The sequence below is a fragment of the Nerophis ophidion genome, linkage group LG24, assembly GCF_033978795.1.
Source record: "Nerophis ophidion isolate RoL-2023_Sa linkage group LG24, RoL_Noph_v1.0, whole genome shotgun sequence".
Taxonomy (NCBI): domain Eukaryota; kingdom Metazoa; phylum Chordata; class Actinopteri; order Syngnathiformes; family Syngnathidae; genus Nerophis; species Nerophis ophidion.
The window spans coordinates 34703608-34713935 of NC_084634.1; the positions used below are offsets into that span (position 1 = coordinate 34703608).

A 10328-nucleotide genomic window follows, 5' to 3' on the forward strand; every position below is an offset into this window, starting at 1 on the left:
TGAGCTTTAAGCACACCTGTGAAGTGAAAACCATTTTTGACTACCTCTCGAAGCTCATGGTGCGAATGCCAAGAGTGTGCAAAGCATTAACCAGAGCAAAGGGTGGCTATTTTGAAGAAACTAGAATATAAAATATGTGTTCAGTTATTTCACCTTTTTTTTTTTGTTAAGTACATAACTCCACGTGTTCATTCATAGTTTTGATGCCTTCAGTGACAATCTACAATGTAAAAAGTCATGAAAATGAATAACAGGCATTGAATGAGAAGGTGTGTCCAAACTTTTGGCCTGTACTGTAATTCATAATTTCTACAGCCAGTAAAATAATTTACACCTGTACCATAATTAAAGACGTAGTGTGTATGAAATCTTCAGCTCCTCTTTGTATTAAGAAAGCCAGTGAAGCACAAACAGCTAGAAGTTATGAAGAAACTTTCCAACTCTAGAGCCAAATACTATCATAATGTCAGGCTTGGTCTAAGGAATGGACTCAGATGCAGAGATTGGATTCTTAGTCGGGCTTTTATTTTGACAACTCTTTAACCTCCAGAGCCAAAATCTATAAATAACAAAAACGGTCAGCGAAAAAGCTTCCAAAAAGGGAACAACCGATGAACACTCCTAAAGAGGAGGAAAATACAAAAATAAAGACGAACTATAATTAGCGCCGTATCTGCTATCTATCTTAATAAAAATGATATATTTTGTTTGTAAAAAGCACTTTACGTTTAGCAAACAACCTCAAAGTGCCACAGTGTAAAAAATAGTAGTAATAATAATGATAATAGTAAAAATATAATAGAAATAAATAAAATATACATTTAGAAACAGCCCAATAGCTAGAACCAGCATTCATGTTTATAAAAAGGCTTTTTTTTAAAAAAGATGGATTTTTAAGTCTTTTTTAAAAGCATCCACAGTCTGAGGTGCCCTAAGGTCGTCAGGGAGAGCGTTCCACAGACTGGGAGCAGCGGAGCAGAAAGCCTGGTCTCTTAACAAAACACGCTCCACTCTAAATTCTAATCTAATAAAGGTAAACGAAAAATCACACAAGAAGTTTTGAAGAAACGGGCTATAGAGCGTTTTCCGTTCGGGCTCCAGTACTCTGGAATGCCCTCCCGGTAACAGTTCGAGATGCTACCTCAGTAGAAGCATTTAAGTCTCACCTTAAAACTCATCTGTATACTCTAGCCTTTAAATAGCCCTCCTTTTTAGACCAGTTGATCTGCCGCTTCTTTTCTTTCTGGCTTTCATGGCTCTCTCAGCCAAAAAGGTTCCCGACCCCTGCCCTAAGTTGTCTACATGAAACATGCGGTTGACTGGTTTGGGTCATCTTTTTTGGAACAATACAATGGCAAAACCCAATTAAGGCTCAATACTTATTTAGCATGTTTATGAATGGACTTGCCTTTGTGTTGCCCGGCAACCGTAAGCCGACTTTATGCAGATGACGCCATTAAATATACACCAGCCAAGTCACCCAGAGAGGCTGCAGAAGTCCTAACAAGATGCCTTGAGGATCTAAATCAATGGCTGCAAAATAATCACCTTACACTTAATTAGCAGCAACTCTCTGTTTGGGATTTTCTGTTCAAAACCCAAGTGTAACCTTGGCATTCATTATGACTTTGCGAAATAGTGAAATACAGAAGTCACTGGATTGAAAGTTCTAGGGATAATCCTCGACCCACAACTTAAACTTGAAAGGCACAAAAGAGAGTCTCAAACGTAGTCTCAATTGTTTTAAACTAATGACAAATGCGGCTAAAATGTTAATAGATGCCATGATTTACCAACAGAAATCAAATTAACAGTGGCTCAGTGCCAGCAATGAGAGGGTTCCAGGTTTGATTCTAGATTCCGCCACCCGAGTTTCTACTGTTGTGTCCTTGGGCAAGACACTTTACACTTGCTCCCGTGAGTGCCACCCACATTGGTTTAACCCTTGTGTAATGTTCATATTGTTGTGACTCAGCCAGCGTTTGTGGGTCTGATGGACCCGTTGCATTTTGTGGTTTTAAATCCCTCACAATCAAACACTTTTATGTTAAAATACTGAACACGTATGAACAATATGAATGTTGCACGGAAAATATCTCTGCCAGTTTCTGCATCCCACAGGGATTCTTCTTTTGTGTTTCTGCACCTTTCGGTTCCCACACAAAGTTGCAACATTGTTTGTCAACACTGTCTGCTCTCATTTTGTCGCACATTTGACCTTCTGATGTTCTGTGTACCTACACTCTGTCCTCTTCCTGTTTAGGCCTGCTGTGTGTGTGTGTGTGTGCTTGTGTGTGTGTGTGGTACACAGAACATCAATGTACACACTTTTATTAGCCCCGGGTCCATCTTATACCCGGACATCTTGATTGTAATATAAAAGTTTAGGGGGGTGTATGGTTTAAGGTCATTAAATATGTGTTCTGATATATGTTCTTCACAGAAAATGAACCAAAGTCAGTGAGTCTCAGTTTGAAAATTTAAATAATTGGAACATTTTTCTTTTAATAAAAAATCTAAACGGGTACCACAGACCCGGACACCACAAAGGGTAGATATCAAACACTTTTATGTTAAAATACTGAACACAAATGAACAATATGAATGTTGCACGGAAAATATCTCTGCCAGTTTCTGCATCCCACAGGGATTCTTCTTTTGTGTTTCTGCACCTTTCGGTTCCCACACAAAGTTGCAACATTGTTTGTCAACACTGTCTGCTCTCATTTTGTCGCACATTTGACCTTCTGATGTTCTGTGTACCTACACTCTGTCCTCTTCCTGTTTAGGCCTGCTGTGTGTGTGTGTGTGTGTGTGTGTGTGTGTGTGTGGTACACAGAACATCAATGTACACACTTTTATTAGCCCCGGGTCCATCTTATACCCGGACATCTTGATTGTAATATAAAAGTTTAGGGGGGTGTATGGTGTAAGGTCATTAAATATGTATTCTGATATATGTTCTTCACAGAAAATGAACCAAAGTCAGTGAGTCTCAGTTTGAAAAATTAAATAATTGTAACATTTTTCTTTTAATAAAACATCTAAAAGGGTACCACAGACCCGGACACCACAAAGGGTAGATAGTGGCTTTCACTATGTGAAGTGCTTTGAGTATCAATAAATATAATTCACTTCACATTTCATTTATGTAAAAGTTCAGTAAAAATAGCAATATCAACAAACAAAAAAACAAAACTATCAAACTCGCTCGAAACGAAACTAGCTTTTTGGGATGGTGTGTTTAAAAAGTTCCCCACTGGTATTTTGTTGATTATTGATTAACTCCTGGCATGGTTGACTAACTAAAAGACTAATTTATAGAACTGTGTTGGTTAAATCTTAATATTTTAGCAATCTAATAGATTCTACAATTAATCTTATGATACTGGCACAATAACCCCTAATATTTTATGTAAGTGTGTGTGTGTGTGTGTGTGTGTGTGTGTGTGTGTGTGTGTGTGTGTGTAACATCATCAAGGAAAAATACTTTCCGTATGAGGACCAGTGATCAAGTTAGGGCCAAAACAGTTGCATCTAATAGAGAGCCAAATACTAGAGTCCGAGAACATTGCTCCAAAGTCAGGATTTTTTTTTCTTGATTTAGTTTGCATACTAAGTCAACATTGACAAGTGTAAAGGCAGCAATATATGATAAAACAAGGACTTCCCTACTCATCTCCGGAAAAAAACGGCCAGGTGAACAGCTGGTTTTACGACTTCAGCTGCTAACGTAAGAAAAACTGCGTCCCATATGTGACCATAGGATGAACAAATACACTACGGTACTAAGACTACAGTGGCCATTAACAGTTAGCTTCTACAGCTGGGTTGCCCAACGTGCGGCACAGGGACCATCTGTGGTCTGTGACTCATTTGTCATCGGCCTTGAGCACATTACAAAAAACAAAACAATAAAGATCTCATTTGCACCCCTGGTGGTGAAATCTATCAAAATGAGGGTGGGATTAGGAGGGATTTTTCAAATTGACTGTGTGTCGGTTTTAAAAGTGTCCCGCCTTTGGTCAACATATGAAATAACAAGTACGTATAAAATACTTTAAATACTTCCCCTCTGGCCAAAATATGTAACAAGTGTATGTAAGAAATTGAAATGCGCCCCCTTTGACCAAAATGTAATCAAACAAAATAAATTAAATATATATCCATCCATTTTCTACTGCTTGTCCCTATATATATATATATATATATATATATATATATATATATATATATATGTGTGTGTGTGTGCGTCATACTGTAGTAACTTGAAGTAAATAATGAAGATTAAAAACCAATCAAAAAAATAAATAAACTAGAAGCTTACCTTTTTTTTATATTTGCATAGTGTGTATATATATTATTAATGTTGTAAATACAAATCTTTATATGTCTAAAAAGGGCTGTCCTAAAGAGATAGGCATTCTTCAGAGGTTTCGAGAAGGTAACACATACACAAGTGTGTGTGTGAAGTGTCTTGCCTGAGCAAGACACTTCACCCTTGCTCCTGATGGGTGCTGGTTGGCGCCTTGCATGGCTGCTCCCTCCATCAGTGTGTGAATGTATGTGTGAATGGGTAATGTGGAAGTAGTGTCAAAGCGCTTTGAGTACCTTGAAGGTAGAAAAGCGCTATATAAGTACAACTCATTTATCATTTATTTATTTAAATGTGTCTAATAACATCTGAAACGCTCACACTGCTGCCGCCCGGCGTCGTCGCTTTTTTTTCTTTTTTTTTTTAAATTAGTGCCTCACTCTAACTTTCCTCATCCACAAATCTTTCATCCTCGCTCAAATTAATGGGGAATTTGTTGTTTTCTCGGTCCAAATAGCTCTTGCTGCTGGAGGCTATGATTATAAACAATCTGAGGATGTGAGGAGCCCTACAACCCGTGACGTCACGTGCACATCGTCTGCTACTTCCGGTACAGGCAAGGCTTTTTTTATCAGCGACCAAAAGTTGCAAACTTTATCGTCGATGTTCTCTACTAAATCCTTTCATATCGCGAAATGATCAAGTACGACACATAGAATGGAGCTGCTATCCCCGTTTAAATTAGAAAATATCATTTCAGTAGGCCTTTAAACCCCGGAACTGATGAATTCTATGTACTCCATTACATATGGTGCGTTCAGGTGCGGAGTGGTACGTCGACATCCATCACATGAGGTTACCAGTTGATGTAGATGTGTGTGGCAGTCGTCGGTGCAATTAATGGCGTCGGAGGAAAGGTGAATTCAGTGGTGGGTGACCTTCTTTAACTTGCTCACTCAGCCTTGACAGGAAGGGCTGGCTTTTCTCATTTTCGACCACTGATTCCGATCAATCATCCAACGATGACGGGAAGCGCAGATTGCGAGACAAGTCAAGATTTAAGATTTTAGGTAAACCTCATTTCTAAATGTCATCACGCGCCGACGTTTCGTGGTAATATTCTTCTTACTTTGACGTCTGTGTTCGGAGAGGATGTTAATGAGGGGGCCGTGCTGTGTTGCTGCTCATTAATCGACAAAGTAAAAGCCCCACAACAATAAAGAACAGCCAATCCATGCTGTTTCAGACTAAATTATCACCGCGGAGGTGCAGTTAATTTTAAAACCGCTCCCGTCTGACGTGTTTATTATTTTCAGCTGAACTGGAGCGATTAAATCTCCAAATGGTCCCTCAGCGCCGATCGCAGTGTTAAATAAGCGAAAGAAATGTGAATTGATCTGCTTTGGATTTTTTTTTTTTTAACATTAAAGCAGGGTTCTACGGTATTAGTATAGTACTGTGATACTAATGAATCATATTCGGTATTATAACGCAGTGGTCCCCAACCACCGGGCCGCGGGTGGCCCTATTGGTACCGGGCCGCAGAAGAATTTTTCATTCATTTTTCCATCCATCCATCCATTTTCTACCGCTTATTCCCTTTCGCGGTCGCGGGGGGCGCTGGCGCCTATCTCAGCTACAATCGGGCGGAAGGCGGCGTACACCCTGGACAAGTCGCCACCTCATCGCAGGGCCAACACAGATAGACAGACAACATTCACACTCACATTCTAAATCAACATAAAAAACACAATATAAACTTACAATTAGTGCACCAAACAAAAAAAACTCAATTTTTCATGACAAAAATGTCCCCTTTTTCATGACAAATAGAAAATTAAAATAATAGTCCCCCCCCGCCCCCCCCCCCCCCACCCAGGCCGCGGGACAAATTATTAAGCGCTGACCGGTCCGCGTATACAAAAAGGTTGGGGACCACTGCTATAACGAGTCTGTGGAGAGGCGGAGTAGACGGTCTGACAGAGCGGCAGGGTACGCTGGAGCCCGGCCCAAGATGGCGGCCGGGGGGCGGAGATTGCGAGCGAGCGGCGAGGCGGGGCGTGCGGGGAGTGACGCCACAAGCGGGATCAGGTGCGTGGATCGCGCACCTGGATACACTAGTTAAAAGGGCGGCAGCCATGAACGTCGGGGAGAGAGGCGTGGAGAGGGGGAGGAGCTGGAGTGCAGCTGACGCAGAGCGAGAGAGGAGGAGAACCGAAGACAGACGACGAGCGAGCGGAAAAGAGAAGCGGGAAAAGCGAACTGGAATGAGGTGTTTATTAAAAAAATAATCAAAGTCAATCTGCTCGAAGTCATGTCCTTCCTTGGTGGTCCATGGAACCCGCAAGGCGACGGCTTGAGACCGTCACAGAGTCTAAAAAGTACTTGTAGTACACCCCCCCCCCCCCCCCCACTCCCTCTGCCCCTCGTCGTCGTCACGCCGTGACATTGCCGGTTTTATAAGCAGAGGAGCTAGTTAAAGGGTTAAAGTAAAGGGAAAAAAAGATCAAAGGCGACAGCTTTATGATAACCGCACTAAAAGTACAGGCTTTTGTGTTACACATGTTAATGGGTGAGCTGCAGTAATGAGTTTTTTTTCCTCCACATTTTAGCGATCAGAACCTTCTCAGCTGACACATTTTTATTAGAAAAAAAAGGTCTGAATGTCACCATGGAAATGATTGGAATCCCGTCGGTCTCGACCTAATAGACAATCATTACAGCAGGGCTCTATTGGTGAGTGCAGTCAGACTTAAAATGAGCATCGTTCTACATTCTACACCTAGAGGACAAAAGTAGAGAGTGGCAAATTATTGGCAAATTTCCTGAAAGCTCTCGATATTAAAATAGATTTATACAGTGGGCCAAAAAAGTATTTAGTCGGCAATCGATTGTGCAAGTTCTCCCACTTAAAATGATGACAGAGGTCTGTAATTTTCATCATAGGTACACTTCAACTGTGAGAGACAGAATGTGGAAAAAAAAAACAGGAATTCACATTGTAGGAATTTTAAAGAATTTATTTGTAAATTATGGTGGAAAATAAGTATGTGGTCAACCATTCAAAGCTCTCACTGATGGAAGGAGGTTTTGGCTCAAAATCTCACCATACATGGCCCCATTCATTCTTTCCTTCAATCGTCCTGTCCCCTTAGCAGAAAAACAGCCCTGAAGCATGATGTTTCCACCCCCATGCTTCACAGTAGGTGTGGTGTTCTTGGGATGCAACTCAGTATTCTTCTTCCTCCAAACACAAGGAGTTGAGTTTATACCAAAATGGATACATGGATGATACAGCAGAGGATTGGGAGAATGTCATGTGGTCAGATGAAACCAAAATAGAACTTTTTGGTATAAACTCAACTCGTCGTGTTTGGAGGAAGAAGAATACTGAGTTGCATCCCAGGAACACCATACCTACTGTGAAGCATGGGGGTGGAAACATCATGCTTTGGGGCTGTTTTTCTGCTAAGGGGACAGGACGATTTATCCGTGTTAAGGGAAAGAATGAATGGGCCAACATCTTTATTTTGTATTAATTATACTACTTATACCAGTTTAAGGGACGGCGTGGCGCAGTGGGAGAGTGGCCGTGCGCAACCCGGGGGGCCCTGGTTCAAATCCCACCTAGCACCAACCTTGTCACGCCCGTTGTGTCCTGAGCAAGACACTTCACCCTTGCTCCTGATGGGTGCTGGTTGGCGCCTTGCATGGCAGCTCCCTCCATCAGTGTGTGAATGTGTGTGTGAATGGGTAAATGTGGAAGTAGTGTCAAAGCGCTTTGAGTACCTTGAAGGTAGAAAAGTGCTATACAAGTACAACCCATTTAATTATATGCGTTTGTCAGTATTGTAGTAATTTAAGTAACTTGTGCACTATATTTGATGAAACATGAACATTTTAAACGAGTGTTTTAAATTTACTGCACACCAGGGATGTACGGTATACATAGTATAGTATCCCGGTACTAATGAATCAAAAAATTGTACTATACTTTGTTTGAAAAGTAACGGTTCCTGTCGTGACATTGCTGGTTTTAAGAGCAGAAGAGCATGTTTGGCAGTGCGCAATCACAGAGTACTTACAAGCAGACCTAAAAACTGACAATAAAGGTGAAGTTATAACACTGAAACGCCCTCACAGGAAGAGGTGCTTGGAGACATGGCCATCTAGTTTCAAGTCTCAAGTTGAAGTTTAGAATTATAACAGTAGGGAATATCCAATGTTCTTTGTGGACTTGGACAAGGAATTTGACTGTGTCTCTCGGGAAGTCCTGTGGGGAGTGATCAGAGAGTATGGGGCCTCGGACTGTCTGATTGTGGCGGTTTGCTCCCCGTACGATCAGTATCAGAGCTTGGTCCGCATCGCCGACAGTAAGTCGGACACGGTTCTAGTGAGGGTTGGACTCCGCCAAGGCTGTCCTTTTTCACAGATTCTGTTCAGAACTTTTATGGACGTTGAGGAGATCCAGTTTAGTGGCTGCAGGATTAGGTCTTTGCTTTTAGCAGATTTTCTGGTCCTGATGGCTTCAACTGGCCAGGATCTTCAGCTCTCACTGGATCGGTTCGCAGCAGAGTGTGAAGCGACCGGGGATGAGAATCAGCACCTCCAAGCCAGAGTTCATGGTTCTCCTCCCAACTCCGGGTTGGGGAGGAGACCCTGTCCCGAGTGGAGGAGTTCAATACCTAGGAGTCTTGTTCACGAGTGAGGGAAGAGTGGATCGTGAGATCGACAGGCGGATCGGTGCGGCGTCTTCAGTAATGCGGACGTTGTATCGATCCGTTGTGGTGAAGAAGGAGCTGAGCCGGAAGTCAAAGCTCTCAATTTACCAGTTGATCTACGTTCCCATCCTCACCTATGGTCATGAGCTTTGGGTCATGACCGAAAGGATAAGATCACGGGTACAAGCGGCCCAAATGAGTTTCCTCAGCCCAGGTGGTGGGGCTCTCCCTTAGAGATAGGGTGAGAAGCTCTGTCATCCGGGAGGAACTCAAAGTAAAGCTGCTACTCCTCCACATCGAGAGAAGCTAGATTAGGTGGTTCAGGCATCTGGCCAGAATACCACCCGAACACCTCCCTCGGGAGGTGTTTGGGGCACGTCCAACCGGTAAGAGGCCACGGGGAAGACCCAGGACACGTTGGGAAGACTATGTCTCCCGGCTGGCCTGGGAACGCCTCGGGATCCCCCGCGAAGAGCTGGACGAAGTGGCTGGGGAGAGGAAAGTCTGGGTTTCCCTGCTCAGGCTGCTTACCCTGCGACCTGACCTCGGATAATCAATCAATCAATCAATGTTTATTTATATAGGCCTAAATTACAAGTGTCTCAAAGGGCTGCACAAGCCACAAGGATGGTGGTAAGTGAAGGAGTCCCCCAGATAAGGTAGAAGAAGCTTTTGGTAGGGGGTCCAGAGGACAGTATATGCATAGAATGCTGAAAAGTGGTGGTAAGCACAAAAGCGCTATATGATAAACACAAAATAGGAAGTACTAAAGCATACATACAGTCGTTAAGATAGGTGTAGTAGTTAGATTTATTATTTATAGGCTTATTAGTGATTCCCAAAGCCCAAAAAAAGTCTGCGGGCTATAGAGCGTTTTCCGTTCGGGCTCCAGTACTCTGGAATGCCCTCCCGGTAACAGTTCGAGATGCCACCTCAGTAGAAGCATTTAAGTCTCACCTTAAAACTCATTGTATACTCTAGCCTTTGAATAGACTCCCTTTTTGGACCAGTTGATCTGCCGCTTCTTTTCTTTTTCTTCTGTGTTCCACTCTCCTTTGTGGAGCGGGTCCGGTCCGATCCGGTGGCCATGTACTGCTTGCCTGTGTATCGGCTGGGGACGTCTCTGCGCTGCTGATCCGCCTCCGCTTGGGATGGTTTCCTGCTGGCTCCGCTGTGAACGGGACTCTCGCTGCTGTGTTGGATCCGCTTTGGACTGGACTCTCGCGACTGTGTTGGATCCATTATGGATTGAACTTTCACAGTATCGTGTTGGACCCGCTCGACATCCATTG

At 42.8% G+C, this 10328-nt stretch overlaps 1 protein-coding gene across 4 annotated transcripts in view; it reads right to left on the reverse strand.

Annotated features, from left to right (window-relative positions):
• Positions 1-10328, reverse strand: part of LOC133541980 (glutamate receptor ionotropic, kainate 2-like) — a 336785-nt gene that overhangs the window by 246233 nt on the left and 80224 nt on the right. The gene's annotated exons all lie outside the window — the stretch shown is intronic.